The sequence below is a fragment of the Lolium perenne genome, chromosome 3 (assembly GCF_019359855.2).
Source record: "Lolium perenne isolate Kyuss_39 chromosome 3, Kyuss_2.0, whole genome shotgun sequence".
Classification (NCBI taxonomy): domain Eukaryota; kingdom Viridiplantae; phylum Streptophyta; class Magnoliopsida; order Poales; family Poaceae; genus Lolium; species Lolium perenne.
In genome coordinates this window covers 268611219-268630704 of record NC_067246.2, presented here as the reverse complement: position 1 = coordinate 268630704, position 19486 = coordinate 268611219, and the positions used below count along the sequence as shown (strand labels likewise).

Sequence of the window (19486 nt, the reverse complement as noted above, 5' to 3'; positions counted from 1 at the left end):
CTTTTCGTGGTTCGCGTGCTTAGTTCCTACCGGTTTATCTTGCTTGCCATGAAGCCGGGTTTCGGACAGCAGCAAAGTCGAAGACTCCGGTAGGTTTAGCATGCTACTATACCGGAAAAAGAAGATGTCCAACAATCAAACCGGTATACTGAGGAAAGAAACACATTGCATGCGATTCCGGTAGAGGCAGTCCCCGAGATTCATTCGAGGTGCCGGCATATTACTGATAGCAAATAAGGTACGCAAAAGAACTCCTTACATTACCGGGGTTGATAGCGATGGGCGTGGCTAACGAGCTCATGGCGGCCTGCAGCAGGGTTGCCGCCGGTGGCGCGGTAGAGGTGTCGGGGTGGCCCCGTAGGGCTCCGTTGGAGGCTTTGCCATGCGCCCAAACTTGGCGGGCCCAGCACCCTCCTCAGCTGCCGCTTCGCCAACACCTCCTGCGCCGACCATCATAACCTCGACGCTGCCGGCTGCGCGGTCGGAGCGCAGCCCGCGAGTTGGTGAAGATCTTGGCGGGTCTGGCGCCACCAGTACCGGCGAGAGGTACTGGCGCTCCGGGACGGTGCCGAGGTAGACGCGGTGGCTGCCAAGCTCCATGACGCGGCCGTTCTTGGGAAACTTACCGCCATTGGCGAAGCAGCCCGTGTTATCGTTGATGAAGTCCATGGAGAAAACACGGTCGACAAGCGCGGTGACGACACGCTCGCCGGCGATGGTGAGGAGGCCCGCCCGAATATGAACTCCAGCAAGCGCAGCTGCTGGCCCCACGGTGGGCGCCAACTGTCGTCGTGGTGAATAGACAGATGCCATGGGATGGCTTATGTTGGGGCCGAATGTGCGCTAGAGGATTCGGGGGAGGGTTTTCGATTAGATTGGACGAACTTCCGGATGCTTTCATCAAGAACACAACCAAAGGCCGCAATACAAGAAGAAACACACAAGGAAGAACTCTGCTCTAGATCTTTCTCTTTATTGATCTCCACAGGATAAAAGTTTTTGGATACAAGGTTTCTCTCCTATTGCGTATCGTACATGCCCGTGTAATGGGCTACCCCCTCTCCTTATATAAGGGAGAGGTGGCTTACAGAGCAAGGAACCCTAATGGCATCTTTGACTAGACAAACTACTTTTACAAAGTAACTTTAATCATAAACAATGCGGCGCTGCTTCTTTAATCAAAGGAGGCTGACGTCCTGCGGCTGCTTTTGGCGTCACCCTCCTCTTTGGTGTCAGGGCCTCGTTTAAAGCTACTTTGCTTAGCTCATCTTTGTCCTCTAGCTCTGAAGAGAATCTTTGACCAGTCTTGCCTACGTGTTACAGTGCAGCTTGTACCGCTACCCCGGTAGCTTCTTAGCCGGTTTCGGTATACCCCTCCTGGGATACCGGTATGTTTTACTATCGGAACATTATCATCCGGAATAATCTTTGAACCGGTACTTTGACGGCCCAAACCATCCGGTTTGGCATGCCTTTGGCATACCGGGGGTCATCCCCCCAACATTAGTCCCCGAAGCTGGTATAGTCCGGTGGATCCTATCCAACAGACCATGCCAGGTTCTATTTTCTCAAGGTACCGGTTTAAACCTTCCGGTTTCCATTTAGACTCATCCGGCTCCTTGCCGAACCCACTTAGCTGAACAACCATCATCGAACATCTCCGGCTTCTTCCTGCCGGTTCCTTGGTCTTTAATGCTTGTCTCGACGAAGTCCAGAATACCCCGAAACTTGTGCCTGTCAGAGACATGCGCACTGTACCTGGCGCGCCATCGTCGGGCTTCAAATCCTTCGTCTCCCTCGCGCAGTTAATGTGGCGCACCGGATCCATGTGACCCTTCCGGAACTTGGGCCGCCGATTCCGGCTATGACGACAACGACTGTGTTGTGCTTGAGGTATTTACGTCACTTGCGTTATCTTGTGCTTTCTTTGTGGCGCCGGTTTCAGCTGACCGGTAACCCCCGGTGCTAGAGCACGTGACTCCCATCGATGCTGAAGTAGGAGATCCCCCGGCCTCCAGAGTGCGTAAGGCTCCGGCTTCCGATGCCGGCAGCAGCGATGCTCCGGCTGCCAAGCGCTGGAAGGTATCGAGTTCCGTTCCCTCAGGCCGGAAGGGGAAGAAATAGATGGCGGTCTCCTCCGGGTAAACCTCATCACCACAGCCTTCCGGTTTAGTGGTGCCATCGCATGTTTGTGTCTCGGGGCAACTGAAAGTTGCGCACTGGTGGTTCTTCCCTCATGACCCGGGGGCCAAAGCACTTTGGGCCTGGTGGTCCCTCGGACTTGATCACTTCGGACAGATACACCCCGTCCAGCCTGTGCCTCGCATCCCAGTCTGGCAGGCATCTTTCTCCGACACGCTCCCCCAATGGGTTCCGGTAAGCTCGTTCCATTCCGGAATCGGCTTCATCATACCGGTTTGGCACTGCGACATTACGCCTTGCGTACCTTGGCGGCCTTTCGTCACCGGCATACGCCGCTCTGGATGCGCGATAACTTTGCCCGGTCTTGCCTCTTCCGGCATCATTTTTTCCGGCATAGCCATTTTCGGCCTACCTCGCCCCTTGGCTTTTCCTACCGGCATCATGTTGCCCGGCGTGTTGCTTTCCGGCCAGAACCGGATCATACACAGTCATCTGCTGTGCATTTGCATCTTTTTCTTTTCTTCTGTCCGGATGAGGGGACGAGGCCTGCCCGTGCGACTTGCTTTCGGCATCCCTTGCCGAACGCATGGATTGAGATGCCGCTTTGTTATTGCGTGCCATCTCTGCATTTTGTGCCTCAATTGTATCAAGTAGCTCTTTTACCCTAGCCTGCTGTTTCATCCGAAGCTGGTGCGGGTCAGCGGTATCAGTCGATGGGCCGTACCAGGTTCACTCAAACTCCATACCGGATTAGTTACTCCGGTATCTATTTTTACCACTCCGAACATCGTCTGCGTTTTTCCAACGCAGGACCGCACCTACCCGGAACATTCATAACTTATCTGGTATCTTATGCCGGTTTTCACATGAAATCCGATGTATATACTCACAGTCCCCGAGTTTCGGGTTAAGCACGCAGTGCTTGGCACAAAACTTGTCAAAAAATCAGCATAGCCAGTCCCCGAGTTTCGGGTTAAGCACACAGTACTTGGCGCGAAACCTGCCAAGAAACCGGCATAGCCAGTCCCCGAGTTTCGGGTTAAGCACGCAGTACTTGGCGCGAAACTTGCCAATGGTTAGCTCTTGTTATCATCTCCTTGTTTTACCGACATCTTTTTACCATCTTGGCATGCTTGACATTTTGCCCTCTTGGGCTTGCCACATACCGGTGTATAGCCTTCTTGGCGTATACCGGATTGAAATTTTGCCATCTTGGCATGTTTGACATTTTGCCCTCTTGGGCTTGTCACATACCGGTGTATAGCCTTCTTGGCGTATACCGGATTAAAATTTTGCCATCTTGGCACGTTTGACATTTTGCCCTCTTGGGCTTGTCACATACCGGTGTATAGCCTTCTTGGCGTACACCGGATTGAAATTTTGCCATCTTGGCACGTTTGACATTTTGCCCTCTTGGGCTTGTCACATACCGGTGTATAGCCTTCTTGGCGTATACCGGATTGAAATTTTGCCATCTTGGCACGTTTGACATTTTGCCCTCTTGGGCTAGTCATATACCGGTGTATAGCCTTCTTGGCGTATACCGGATTGAAATTTTGCCATCTTGGCACGTTTGACATTTTGCCCTCTTGGGCTTGTCATATACCAGTGTATAGCCTTCTTGGCGTATACCGGATTGAAATTTTGCCATCTTGGCACGTTTGACATTTTGCCCTCTTGGGCTTCTCACAACCCGGTGTATAGCCTTCTTGGCGTGCACCGGATTGAAATTTTGCCATCTTGGCACGTTTGACATTTTGTCCTCTTGGGTTTGTCACATACCGGTGTATAGCCTTCTTGGCGTACACCGGATTAAAATTTTTGCCATCTTGGCACGTTTGACATTTTTCCCTCTTGGGCTTGTCATATACCGGTGTATAGCCTTCTTGGCGTATACCGGATTGAAATTTTGCCATCTTGGCACGTTTGACATTTTGCCCTCTTGGGCTTGTCACATACCGGTGTATAGCCTTCTTGGCGTACACCGGATTGAAATTTTTGCCATCTTGGCACGTTTGACATTTTTCCCTCTTGGGCTTGTCATATACCGGTGTATAGCCTTCTTGGCGTATACCGGATTGAAATTTTGCCATCTTGGCACGTTTGACATTTTGCCCTCTTGGGCTTGTCACATACCGGTGTATAGCCTTCTTTGCGTATACCGGAATAAACAACAATCTGGGATATTAGATGGTGCCATGATAAACGGCGATCTGAGAGTTTGGATGATGCCATGATAAACGGCGATCTGAGAGTTTGGATGATGCCATGATAAACGTCGATCTGAGAGTTTGGATGATGCCATGATAAACGGCGATCTGAGAGTTTGGATGATGCCATGATAAACGGCGATCTGAGAGTTTGGATGATGCCATGATAAACAGCGATCTGAGAGTTTGGATGATGCCATGATAAACGGTGATGTGAGACAAACTGTATGATGTCAATATATATGATGAGCTAAGAAGGTTAACGATAGCAATGAATTCTCATCCGAAAATAGTTGTGCCTAAAGACAAGGTTAGTCAATGCATATACATCACAAATACTTAACCTTAGTAGCAACTCTACGCATATGAATGTCGGCTCGGCTTCGTTCGAGCCAAGCTGCCCCTGAGCAAGCCCCAGAAACACCTGCTACTGCCATCCAAGCCCCGGTTAGCTCATTTCCATTTTACCTGTGAAAACTCTGTTCCTGTCTCATGACAAATAATCTTGTGAAATTTCCCCCGGTATGCCGGGGTGTGAAGATGTAAGATACAATTTAAGACTCTTTGGTTGTGTTGAACTGAAGTAGCTTTTAGGTTTGCATGCTTGACTCTTAAGCTTATTATGCTAAAACGGTAGTCTTGGTTTATTTGACACCTTTCAGTTCGTTCTGCTTTTTTATCTTGCACGGTGAACACTCCGGATTCATTCCCGAGTTCAATCCGATGCACGCTTGGTTCTTTTGCTTTGGCTCTGCCTACCTCTCTGGGTTTTTTGGCGTATGAGTCACAAAGTTCTTTTGCCAAGCAAGCACTTTCTTGAACTTAGAAATAATTCGAGATTTTTCACAAAAAAGAAATGGTATAATCGGGGTTAATTAGATTTTCCGGATTGTTTGTTCCCATTTCCTCTTTTCGTGGTTCGCGTGCTTAGTTCCTACCGGTTTATCTTGCTTGCCATGAAGCCGGGTTTCGGACAGCAGCAAAGTCGAAGACTCCGATAGGTTTAGCATGCTACTATACCGGAAAAAGAAGATGTCCAACAATCAAACCGGTATACTGAGGAAAGAAACACATTGCATGCGATTCCGGTAGAGGCAGTCCCCGAGATTCATTCGAGGTGCCGGCATATTACTGATAGCAAATAAGGTACGCAAAAGAACTCCTTACATTACCGGGGTTGATAGCGATGGGCGTGGCTAACGAGCTCATGGCGGCCTGCAGCAGGGTTGCCGCCGGTGGCGCGGTAGAGGTGCCGGGGTGGCCCCGTAGGGCTCCGTTGGAGGCTTTGCCATGCGCCCAAACTTGGCGGGCCCAGCACCCTCCTCAGCTGCCGCTTCGCCAACACCTCCTGCGCCGACCATCATAACCTCGACGCTGCCGGCTGCGCGGTCGGAGCGCAGCCCGCGAGTTGGTGAAGATCTTGGCGGGTGCAGCGCCACCGCACCGGCGAGAGGTACTGGCGCTCCGGGACGGTGCCGAGGTAGACGCGGTGGCTGCCAAGCTCCATGACGCGGCCGTTCTTGGGAAACTTACCGCCATTGGCGAAGCAGCCCGTGTTATCGTTGATGAAGTCCATGGAGAAAACACGGTCGACAAGCGCGGTGACGACACGCTCGCCGGCGATGGTGAGGAGGCCCGCCCGAATATGAACTCCAGCAAGCGCAGCTGCTGGCCCCACGGTGGGCGCCAACTGTCGTCGTGGTGAACAGACAGATGCCATGGGATGGCTTATGTTGGGGCCGAATGTGCGCTAGAGGATTCGGGGGAGGGTTTTCGATTAGATTGGACGAACTTCCGGATGCTTTCATCAAGAACACAACCAAAGGCCGCAATACAAGAAGAAACACACAAGGAAGAACTCTGCTCTAGATGTTTCTCTTTATTGATCTCCACAGGATAAAAGTTTTTGGATACAAGGTTTCTCTCCTATTGCGTATCGTACATGCCCGTGTAATGGGCTACCCCCTCTCCTTATATAAGGGAGAGGTGGCTTACAGAGCAAGGAACCCTAATGGCATCTTTGACTAGACAAACTACTTTTACAAAGTAACTTTAATCATAAACAGCGGCGCCGGCTTCTTTAATCAGGGAGGCTGACGTCCTGCGGCAGCTTTTGGCGTCACCCTCCTCTTTGGTGTCAGGGCCTCGTTTAAAGCTACTTTGCTTAGCTCATCTTTGTCCTCTAGCTCTGAAGAGAATCTTTGACCAGTCTTGCCTACGTGTTACAGTGCAGCTTGTACCGCTACCCCGGTAGCTTCTTAGCCGGTTCCAGTATACCCCTCCTGGGATACCGGTATGTTTTACTATCGGAACATTATCATCCGGAATAATCTTTGAACCGGTACTTTGACGGCCCAAACCATCCGGTTTGGCATGCCTGTGGCATACCGGGGGTCATCCCCCCAGCAACGAGGTCAACTATGGAAGCAGAACTTACTGGTTTAGACACAACCACTGTTGAATCAGAATGGTTGCGTGAGCTCTTGATGGACTTGCCTGTGGTTGAAAAACCTGTTCCGGCAATCCTTTTGAATTGTGACAATCAAACTGTAATTGTCAAAGTGAACAATTCTAAGGATAACGCGAAGTCATCAAGACACGTCAAGAGACGTTTGAAGTCTGTCAGGAAATTGCGAAACTCCGGAGTAATAACTGTTACATATATTCAAACAGACAAAAACCTGGCAGATCCCTTTACAAAGGGACTATCACGTAATGTGATAGAAAGTGCATCGAGGGAATGGGTTTGAGACCCGTTGATGTTACACCATAGTGGTAACCCAACCTTTGTGATCGGAGATCCCGTGAATTAGGACATGGGAAGAACAAACTAGTGGTTTAATTGAGGAGAGTATTATGTAACCCTCTCTATGTGAAGATGCACAACTCTCAATTGTTGTAAGGCAGGTTGGCAACAAGCCTTAATGTGTTTATGTTGGCTATATTAGCAAAGATGTTGTCCTACAAAGCATTCTTGAAATAACACACCTATATGAGTCTGATTGTTAAACGTCGCAATCTATGAGATTTGGGTGATCTCTAGTAAACTCATGAAGAGACCACGAAGTATGACGCATATGCTTCACCCGCGGGGTAGGCTACTGGCAGCCATGTACTGGTCATGACTTTGAGTGAAACCCTGTTCACGCAAAACTTGCAATTCAAGGCTTAGTCCATTCTTCAAGTGTGAATGGATGTAGCTTAAGGTTCTAGGCGGAAGTTCAACTTAACAGTCTCCGCTGAAACACTGGTATATAAACAAGCAGTGAGTATTGGTAAATCTCTAAATGGGGATTTGAGATCTGGTGGGGGGTTGTTGAAATATTGGGCCCATTTTTAGTGGCCCAAATTAAGTTTCAGTTTTTCCTATAAATCTCAAAGCCCACATAGTGGCAGCCTTGTGAGTTTGAGCCCAAGTTGGTGGCAGCTCACTAGGGAGTGGCAAGAGGTGGGAAGTTTAGTCCCACATGGAAAGTTGGGAGGAAGTTAGACCACCTTATAAGGTGGGTTGTTTCACCACTAGTAAGTGAGTGAGAATAGGAGTGCTACACGCGCGCGCTCCTCCTCCTCCTCGCTCGCTCGTCTCGACTCGACTCGACACGTCACGACGCGACGCGCGCGTGGATTGAGCCTCGAGCCGAGACTTTCCTTACTTTTTGCAGCTCAGGAAAACGAACAGAGTCCTAGACGGACGCGTCACAGTTAGTCGGTTCGGGTCGCTCCCGGATCGTGGGCTATCTGTAACCGACTCGAAACGTTCGTGCGACGTGGGCGTGGCCCACGTTGCCTAGGGTTTCCCGAGCCTATATAATCTCTTGCCCGGCTACCGCAGAAACACATCATATATACGAGTTAGGGTTTCCACCTCTCTCTGCTTGCGCCGCCATCGTAGCTTACTGAAGGAGATATGCCCTAGAGGCAATAATAAAGTGGTTATTATTTATATCTTTATGTTTATGATAAATGTTTATATATCATGCTAGAATTGTATTAACCGAAACATTAGTACATGTGTGATATGTAGACAAACAAGAAGTCCCTAGTATGCCTCTTAAACTAGCTTGTTGATTAATGGATGATTAGTTTCATAATCATGAACATTGGATGTTATTAATAACAAGGTTATGTCATTGTGTGAATGATGTAATGGACACACCCAATTAAGCGTAGCATAAGATCTCGTCATTAAGTTATTTGCTATAAGCTTTCGATACATAGTTACCTAGTCCTTATGACCATGAGATCATGTAAATCACTTATACCGGAAAGGTACTTTGATTACACCAAACACCACTGCATAAATGGGTGGCTATAAAGGTGGGATTAAGTATCCGGAAAGTATGAGTTGAGGCATATGGATCAACAGTGGGATTTGTCCATTCCGATGACGGATAGATATACTCTGGGCCCTCTCGGTGGAATGTCGTCTAATGTCTTGCAAGCATATGAATGAGTTCATAAGAGACCACATACCACGGTACGAGTAAAGAGTACTTGTCAGGAGACGAGGTTGAACAAGGTATAGAGTGATACTGAAGATCAAACCTCGGACAAGTAAAATATCGCGAGACAAAGGGAATTGGTAATGTATGTGAATGGTTCATTCGATCACTAAAGTCATCGTTGAATATGTGGGAGCCATTATGGATCTCCAGATCCCGCTATTGGTTATTGGTCGAAGTGAGTACTCAACCATGTCCACATAGTTCTCGAACCGTAGGGTGACACACTTAAAGTTGGATGTTGAAATGGTAGTACTTGAATTATGGAATGGAGTTCGAATATTTGTTCGGAGTCCCGGATGAGATCCCGGACATCACGAGGAGTTCCGGAATGGTCCGGAGAATAAGATTCATATATAGGATGTCATTTTATGTGAAATAAAATGTCGCGGAAGGTTCTATGGAAGGTTCTAGAAGGTTCTAGAAAAGTCCGGAAGAAACCACCAAGGAAGGTGGAGTCCACAAGGGACTCCACCTCCATGGCCGGCCAGCCCTAGTGGGGGTGGAGTCCCAAGTGGACTCCACCATAGGGGTCCGGGCACCCCCACATGGGAGGTGGGAATCCCACCTTTGGGTGGGAGTCCTAGTTGGGCTAGGTTTCCCCCTCCTATGGAAGGTTTTGGTTTCGGGTCTTATTCGAAGACTTGGACACCAACACTTGGGATCCACCTATATAATGAGGGGCCAAGGGAGGGGGCCGGCCACCCCAAGACCATAGCTTGGCCGCCCCCCTTGAGTGGCCGGCCACCCCCTCCCAAACCCTAGCTTTGCTCCTCCACTTCATATTGCCCGCGTAGCTTAGCGAAGCTCCGCCGGACTTCTACACCGCCACCGACACCACGCCGTCGTGCTGTCGGATTCAAGAGGAGCTACTACTTCCGCTGCCCGCTGGAACGGGAGGTGGACGTCGTCTTCATCAACAACCGAACGTGTGACCGAGTACGGAGGTGCTGCCCGTTCGTGGCGCCGGAACCGATCGTGATCAAGATCTTCTACGCGCTTTGCAAGCGGCAAGTGATCGTCTACCGCAGCAACAAGAGCCTCATCTTGTAGGCTTTGGAATCTCTTCAAGGGTGAGACTCGATACCCCCTCGTTGCTACCGTCTTCTAGATTGCATCTTGGCTTGGATTGCGTGTTCGCGGTAGGAAAATTTTTGTTTTCTATGCAACGTTATCCTAAAGAGGTATCGAGCCGTGTCTATGCATAGATGGTTGCACGAGTAGAACACAATGGTTTGTGGGCGTTGATGCTCTTGTTATCTTTAGTTTGAGTACTTTGCATCTTTATGGCATAGTGGGATGAAGCGGCTCGGACTAACTTTACATGACCGCGTTCATGAGACTTGTTCCTCGTTCGACATGCAACTTGTATTGCATAAGAGGCTTTGCGGGTGTCTGTCTCTCCTACTATAGTAAAGATTCAATTTACTCTTCTATTGAAAACATTAGTATCAACGTTGTGGTTCATGTTCGTAGGTAGATTAGATCTCTCTCGAAAACCCTAAACCACGTAAAATATGCAAACCAAATTAGAGACGTCTAACTTGTTTTTGCAGGGTTTGGTGATGTGATATGGCCATAATGTGATGATGAATATGTATGAGATGATCATTATTGTATTGTGGCAACCGGCAGGAGCCTTATGGTTGTCTTTAAATTTCATGTTGAGTAGTATTTCAAAGTAGTTGTAATAGTTGCTACATGGAGGACAATCATGAAGACGGCGCCATTGACCTTGACGCTACGCCGACGATGATGGAGATCATGCCCGAAGATGATGGAGATCATATCCGTGCCTTGGAGATGAAGATCAAAGGCGCAAGAACAAAAGGGCCATATCATATCACATATGAACTGCATGTGATGTTAATCCTTTTTATGCATCTTATTTTGCTTAGATCGCGACGGTAGCATTATAAGATGATCCCTCACTAAAATCTCAAGATAATAAAGTGTTCATCCTTAGTAGCACCGTTGCCAAGTCTTGTCGTTTCGAAGCACCTCGTGATGATCGGGTGTGATAGATTCAATAAGTACATTTGACGGGTGCAAGACAGTTTTGCACATGCGGATACTAAGGTGGCCTTGACGAGCCTAGCATGTACAGACATGGTCTCGGAACACGTGATACCGAAAGGTAGAGCATGAATCATATGGTTGATATGATGAACACTTTGAGTGTTCGCCATTGAAATCACACCTTTTCTCGTGATGATCGGGTTTAGGTGCGGTGGATTTGGTTCGTGTGATCACTAAGACAATGCGAGGGATATTGTTTTGAGTGGGAGTTCACTTAGTTTTTTAATTATGTTGAATTAAAATTTGAACTCAATTTGTCATAAACTTAGTCTAAACTATTGCAAATATATGTTGTAGAGATGGCGTCCCCAATCAATTTTAATCAGTTCCTAGAGAAAGAGAAACTTAAGAGCAACGGTAGCAACTTCACCGATCGGTTCCGTCATGTGAGGATCTTCCTCTCTGGCGGAAATCTGCAATTTGTGCTTGATGCACCGCTAGGTGACCCTCCTGCAGAAGATGAATCCGATGAAGTAAAAGCTGTTTACGCGACTCGGAAAACTCGGTACTCTCAAGTTCAGTGTGCCATCCTGTGCAGTCTGGAATCCGATCTTCAAAAACGTTTTGAGCACCATGATCCTCATGAGTTGATGAATGAGCTGAAAGCTATATTCGAGACTCATGCAGCCGTGGAATGCTATGAAGCATCGAAACATTTCTTCAGCTGTATGATGGAAGAAGGCAGCTCCGTTAGTGAGCACATGCTCGCCATGACCGGGCATGCGAAGAAACTCAGTGACTTAGGAATAGTGATTCCTAACAGATCGGGATTAATCGTGTCCTTCAATCACTGCCACCAAGTTACAAGAACTTTGTGATGAACTACAATATGCGTAACATGAACAAGGAGTTACCCTGAACTTTTTGGCATGCTAAAAGCTGCTGAGATTGAGATCAAGAAAGAGCACCAAGTGTTGATGGTCAACAAGACCACCAGTTTCAAGAAACAGGCAAGTCTAAGGGAAAATTCAAGAAGGGTGGCAAGAAAGCTGCCACGCCTCCTATGAAACCTAAGAACGGCCCTAAGCCTGATGCTGAGTGCTATTACTGCAAGGAGAAGGGACACTGGAAGCGTAATTGCTCCAAGTATCTGGCTGATCTGAAGAGCGGCCTTGTCAAGAAGAAGAAAGAAGGTATATTTGATATACATGTTATAGATGTTCATTTCACTGGTTCTCGTTCTAGTACCTGGGTATTTGATACTGGTTCGGTTGCTCATATTTGTAACTCGAAACAGAACTAAAGAATAAACGACAAGCGCCGAAAGATGAAGTGACGATGCGCGTTGGAAACGGATCCAAGGTCAATGTGATCGCAGTCGGCACACTTCCTCTACATCTACCTTCGGGATTAGTTTTAAGCCTAAATAATTGCTATTATGCACCTGCGTTGAGCATGAACATTATATCTGGATCTTGTTTAATGCAAGACGGTTATTCATTCAAGTCTGAGAATAATGGTTGTTCTATTTTTATGAATAATATCTTTTATGGTCGAGCACCACAAAAGAATGGCTTATTTCTATTAGATCTCGATAGTAGTGATACGCATATACATAACATTGATGCTAAGCGAATTAAACTTAATGATAATTCTACTTATATGTGGCACTGTCGTCTTGGTCATATTGGAGTGAAACGCATGAAGAAACTCCATACTGATGGATTACTTGAATCACTTGACTTTGAGTCACTTGATAGATGCGAAGCATGTCTAATGGGTAAAATGACAAAGACTCCATTTTCTGTATGATGGAGCGAGCTACTGACTTATTGGAAATCATACATACAGATGTATGTGGACCAATGAGCGTAGCATCGCGCGGTGGTTATCGTTATGTTCTAACCTTCACAGATGATCTGAGTAGATATGGGTATATCTATTTCATGAAACATAAATCCGAAACTTTCGAGAAGTTTAAGGAATTTCAAAGTGAAGTAGAAAATCAACGTAACAAGAAGATCAAATTTCTACGATCTGATCGTGGAGGTGAATATCTGAGTTATGAGTTTGGCATGCATTTAAAGAAATGCGGAATACTTTCACAATTGACACCGCCGGGAACACCTCAACGAAACGGTGTGTCCGAACGTCGTAATCGAACTCTCTTAGATATGGTTCGTAGTATGATGTCTCTTACTGATTTGCCGTTATCATTTTGGAGTTATGCATTAGAGACAGCCGCATTCACTTTAAATAGAGCACCATCAAAATCCGTAGAAACGACACCGTATGAATTATGGTTTAATAAGAAACCTAAGCTGTCGTTCCTGAAAGTTTGGGGTTGCGAAGCCTATGTAAAGAAGTTACAACCGGACAAGCTGGAACCCAAAGCGGGAAATGCGTCTTCATAGGATACCCTAAGGAAACTATAGGGTACACTTTCTATCACAGATCCGAAGGCAAAATCTTTGTTGCTAAGAACGGAACCTTTCTTGAGAAAGAATTTCTCACTAAAGAAGTGACTGGAAGAAAAGTAGAACTCGATGAGATTGATGAATCTATACTCGTTGATCAGAGTAGCGCAGTACCGGAAGTTGTACCTGTACCGCCTACACCGGCAACAGAGGAAGCTAATGATAATGATCATGAAACTTCGAACGAGGAAACTACTGAACCTCGCAGATCGACAAGGGAACGTGCCACTCCTGATTGGTATGATCCTTGTCTAAATGTCATGATTGTGGATAACAATGATGAGGACCCTGCGACGTATGAAGAAGCGATGATGAGCCCAGATTCCAACAAATGGCAAGAAGCCATGAAATCCGAAATGGGATCCATGTATGATAACAAAGTATGGACTTTGGTAGACTTACCTGATAGCCGAAAGGCTGTCGAGAATAAATGGATCTTCAAGAGAAAAACAGATGCTGATGGTAATATTACTGTCTATAAAGCTCGACTTGTCGCAAAGGGTTTCCGACAAATTCAAGGAGTTGACTACGATGAGACTTTCTCACCTGTAGCGAAGCTAAAATCTGTGAGGATTTTGTTAGCAATAGCTGCATTTTTCGATTATGAGATTTGGCAGATGGATGTCAAAACGGCGTTCCTTAATGGAGACATTGAGGAAGAGTTGTATATGGTACAACCCAAAGGTTTTGTCGATCCTAAAAATGCTGACAAAGTATGCAAACTTCAGCGTTCAATCTATGGACTGAAGCAAGCATCAAGAAGTTGGAACCGACGCTTTGATAAGGTGATCAAAGACTTCGGGTTTATACAAAGGTCATGGAGAGGCCTGTATTTACAAGAAAGTGAGTGGGAGCTCTGTAGCATTCCTGATATTATATGTAGATGACATATTATTGATCGGGAATGATATAGAACTATTAAGCAGTGTTAAGGGATATTTGAATAATAGTTTTTCAATGAAAGACCTTGGTGAAGCATCATATATATTAGGCATCAAGATTTATAGAGATAGATCAAGACGCCTAATAGGGCTATCACAGAGTACATATCTGGACAAGATTCTAAAGAAGTTTAGAATGGACGAAAGTAAGAAAGGGTTCTTACCTATGTTACCATGCAAGGTATTGAGTAAAACTCAAGGACCGGCTACGGCAGAAGAAAGAGAAAGGATGAGTAACATCCCCTATGCTTCGGCAGTAGGCTCTATTATGTATGCCATGCTATGTACAAGACCGGATATAGCACATGCTGTTAGTTTGACTAGCAGATATCAAAGTGATCCAGGAATGGAACACTGGACAGCGGTCAAGAATATCCTGAAGTACTTGAAAAGAACTAAGGATATGTTTCTTTGTTATGGAGGTGACCAAGAGCTCGTTGTAACAAGTTACACCGATGCAAGTTGGAACACTGATCCTGATGACTCTAAGTCACAATCTGGGTACGTGTTTATATTGAATGGTGCTGCGTAAGCTGGGCAAGCTCGAAGCAGGCACGGTGGCGAAGTCTTCAACAGAATCGTAGTACATAGCGGCTTCAGAGGCTTCATCAGAAGCGGTATGGATGAAGAGGTTCATTGTAGAGCTCGGTGTGGTTCCTAGTGCATTGGACCCATTAATCATTTACTGTGATAACATGGGTGCCATCGCCAATGCACAAGAGCCAAGGTCACACAAGAGGCTGAAGCATATCAAGCTGCGTTACCACTCGATTCGCGAGTACATCGAAGATGGAGAAGTAAAGATTTGCAAAGTACACACTGATCTGAATGTAGCAGATCCGTTGACTAAAGCTCTCCCTAGGGCAAAGCATGACCAACACCAAAATGCCATGGGTGTTAGGTATATTACAATGTAATCTAGATTATTGACTCTAGTGCAAGTGGGAGATCGAAGGAGATATGCCCTAGAGGCAATAATAAAGTGGTTATTATTTATATCTTTATGTTTATGATAAATGTTTATATATCATGCTAGAATTGTATTAACCGAAACATTAGTACATGTGTGATATGTAGACAAACAAGAAGTCCCTAGTATGCCTCTTAAACTAGCTTGTTGATTAATGGATGATTAGTTTCATAATCATGAACATTGGATGTTATTAATAACAAGGTTATGTCATTGTGTGAATGATGTAATGGACACACCCAATTAAGCGTAGCATAAGATCTCGTCATTAAGTTATTTGCTATAAGCTTTCGATACATAGTTACCTAGTCCTTATGACCATGAGATCATGTAAATCACTTATACCGGAAAGGTACTTTGATTACACCAAACACCACTGCATAAATGGGTGGCTATAAAGGTGGGATTAAGTATCCGGAAAGTATGAGTTGAGGCATATGGATCAACAGTGGGATTTGTCCATTCCGATGACGGATAGATATACTCTGGGCCCTCTCGGTGGAATGTCGTCTAATGTCTTGCAAGCATATGAATGAGTTCATAAGAGACCACATACCACGGTACGAGTAAAGAGTACTTGTCAGAGACGAGGTTGAACAAGGTATAGAGTGATACGAAGATCAAACCTCGGACAAGTAAAATATCGCGAGACAAAGGGAATTGGTAATGTATGTGAATGGTTCATTCGATCACTAAAGTCATCGTTGAATATGTGGGAGCCATTATGGATCTCCAGATCCCGCTATTGGTTATTGGTCGAAGTGAGTACTCAACCATGTCCACATAGTTCTCGAACCGTAGGGTGACACACTTAAAGTTGGATGTTGAAATGGTAGTACTTGAATTATGGAATGGAGTTCGAATATTTGTTCGGAGTCCCGGATGAGATCCCGGACATCACGAGGAGTTCCGGAATGGTCCGGAGAATAAGATTCATATATAGGATGTCATTTTATGTGAAATAAAATGTCGCGGAAGGTTCTATGGAAGGTTCTAGAAGGTTCTAGAAAAGTCCGGAAGAAACCACCAAGGAAGGTGGAGTCCACAAGGGACTCCACCTCCATGGCCGGCCAGCCCTAGTGGGGGTGGAGTCCCAAGTTGACTCCAGCATATGGGGCCGGCCAACCCCCACAAGGCATGTGGAAATCCCACCTTTGGGTGTGAGTCCTAGTTGGTCTAGTTTTCCCCCTCCTATGGAAGGTTTTGGTTTAGGGTCTTATTCGAAGACTTGGACACCAACACTTGGGATCCACCTATATAATGAGGGGCCAAGGGAGGGGGCCGGCCACCCCAAGACCATAGCTTGGCCGCCCCCCTTGAGTGGCCGGCCACCCCCTCCCAAACCCTAGCTTTGCTCCTCCACTTCATATTGCCCGCGTAGCTTAGCGAAGCTCCGCCGGACTTCTACACCGCCACCGACACCACGCCGTCGTGCTGTCGGATTCAAGAGGAGCTACTACTTCCGCTGCCCGCTGGAACGGGGAGGTGGACGTCGTCTTCATCAACAACCGAACGTGTGACCGAGTACGGAGGTGCTGCCCGTTCGTGGCGCCGGAACCGATCGTGATCAAGATCTTCTACGCGCTTTTGCAAGCGGCAAGTGATCGTCTACCGCAGCAACAAGAGCCTCATCTTGTAGGCTTTGGAATCTCTTCAAGGGTGAGACTCGATACCCCCTCGTTGCTACCGTCTTCTAGATTGCATCTTGGCTTGGATTGCGTGTTCGCGGTAGGAAAATTTTTGTTTTCTATGCAACGTTATCCTACACTTACTCCATCCCGCGCGCCGACGTGCATCGGAGAACGGGAGAGCAGGTCTCCGAAACCGCTCGTCCTTGCGATCCTGTACGGGAGAGGGCGAATTAGGTTTTTGGGAAGCGCTCTGCGCGACTGCTCAACCTCTTCATCACGGGTCGCCTTCCGTCCAAGTCGGGCGGTGCTGCCTACCGTCATCTTCAACGCCGTCTACTTCGACCCGTCGTCCCCTTCGTCAACAACGTTGTCATCAACAACGTTACTGCCGCGACATCATCTGCTACACCTCCACCGCCACCTCCACCAGATCGGTACGTGCGACATATCTCGATCTGTTTAGCGATGGATGCTTTACCGTTTGCGCTGCTGCTACTCATGTTGATTAATGCATCTAGTATGTTTGAGTTTCACATGTTGCTAGTTGCTGCCATCATGTTTTATATTCTGGAATTAATCATGGAAATTGTGCCTAATTATTCAACAGTTCAGTACTGTTATGTTCGGGCAGTTCCTATCTCGACCTGTACTGCTCTCCCATATGGGATACTTCGAACCTTGATTTCTACGAAAACAACATAAGAGCATCTCCAATCGCGTCCCCCAAAGCGTCTCCCAAACCGCGCCGGATTGAGCGTTTGGGGGACGTGTTTTGTTCGTGCCGCCTTTGGGGGACGTCGCTCCCCAGCCGCGTCCCCCAAACGCCGCCCCCAAATATTTAAATTACTTTTTTTAACACATAAACCATTTATCAAATGTAGCATATGAATAAAAATGTTTGCGAGGATTGTTTTCAAATTAAATTACAACAAACAATAAAACAAGTAATCAAATATAATAAATAGGGCTAGATGCTACATCAAGGTGCCACAGTATTTCCTTTGATCCTCCAGAAATGCTCAACGAGATCAGCTTGAAGTTGCTCATGCACATTGTTGTCACGGATCTCTGCATGCATGGCGAGAAAATCAGCAAAATCTGCAGGCAACTCATGATCAACCTCCGCAAGAGGGCCTTGACACTCATAGGGACCAACATGTGACCTAACATGATTCTTGCGGTCATCCTCGATGATCATGTTGTGCATGATCACACAAGCCTGCATCACCTCCCACATTTGGTCGTGAGACCAGCTTAGAGCAGGGTACTGGACAATGGCAAATTATGCTTGAAGCACACCAAATGCCCGCTCGACATCCTTCCTGCAAGCCTCCTGTCGTGTAGCAAAGTGGGAATTCTTCAGACCTGATGGATTCGAGATTGTTTTGACAAAAGTGGCCCATTTTGGATATATACCATCGGCTAGATAATAGCCTTTGGTATATTGGTGGCCATTGATCTCATAGTTGCATGGTGGAGCATGCCCTTCCACTAGTCTGCTGAACACCGGAGACCGCTGCAACACGTTGATGTCATTGTGTGATCCCGCCATGCCAAAGAAAGAATGCCAAATCCACAGGTCATAATCTGCCACAGCTTCAAGCACCACACTGCAATATCCATGACGGCCTTTGTATATACCTTGCCAAGCAAACGGGCAGTTCTTCCATGCCCAGTGCATGCAATCGATGCTTCCAAGCATTCCAGGAAATCCTCTGGCAGCATTTTGTGCCATGATCCTTGCAGTCTCTTCCTCAGTTGGCCCTCTCAAGTAGTATTTGCCAAACTTTCCCACCACAGCTCGGCAAAACTTGTACATGCACTCAATGGCAGTAGACTCACTCATGCGAAGGTAGTCGTCCTGTGTATCGGCAGGTGCTCCGTATGCAAGCATCCTCATGGCGGCGGTGCACTTCTGAATCGACGAGAACCCGAGGACGCCTACAGCGTCGAGCTTGAGCTTGAAGTAGGGGTCGAACTCTCGAACGCCGTGGAGGATATTCATGAACAGCCCCTTGCTCATCCTGTACCGGCGCCGAAAATTGTCGGCATGTGTTGCATCGTCGGCGAAGTAGTCGTTGTGCAGCATGGCATGCCCCTCCATCCTCTGCCGGGGCTTCGACTTCCTTCTTCCCGGCCTTGATCCTCCGCGGCGCGGCCTCTTCCTCTTCTCCGCCTCAGCGTCAAGCATGTCCTGGAGGGACGCGATGATCAGCAAATGCTCCCGCACGTCGTCGTCGAAGGCTTGCTCGTCCTCCAGCAGCAGGGCAACCATCTCATTGTCGCTGTCCATGGCTAAAGCAAAATCAATGGTTAAAATTGCGCCGAGGCAGACGACGGAACAAACAGCGGCCAATCGCGCCTACCTGGCGAGTCGTCGAGCACCTTCTGTGCGCGGAGGTGGGGCGGATTTGACGGCGCGTTCTGGGACGCGCTGGCAACGCGGCGGCGGTGCCACGACCGGCGGGAGCCCTAGCCACGACAACGGTGCCGACTCTCAGCAGAGGTCAGACGCCCAAACGGCCGGGAAATCCAGCGGCGGCGGTGGGGTGGGAGGCGCGGGAAGGAAGGAGCGACGAGAAAAGAGGCGCGAA

General features: G+C 47.4%; 1 long non-coding RNA gene across 2 annotated transcripts in view; it reads left to right on the top strand.

The window, feature by feature from the left end:
* LOC127344015 (uncharacterized) overlaps window positions 1–17605 on the top strand; it is a 46275-nt gene extending 28670 nt beyond the window's left edge. For both annotated transcript variants that reach the window (XR_007877687.2, XR_007877686.2), the window contains one exon: window positions 17505–17605. This is a non-coding gene — a long non-coding RNA (uncharacterized lncRNA). The remainder of the gene's footprint in view (window positions 1–17504) is intronic.
* The last annotated feature ends 1881 nt before the right edge of the window (window positions 17606–19486 follow it).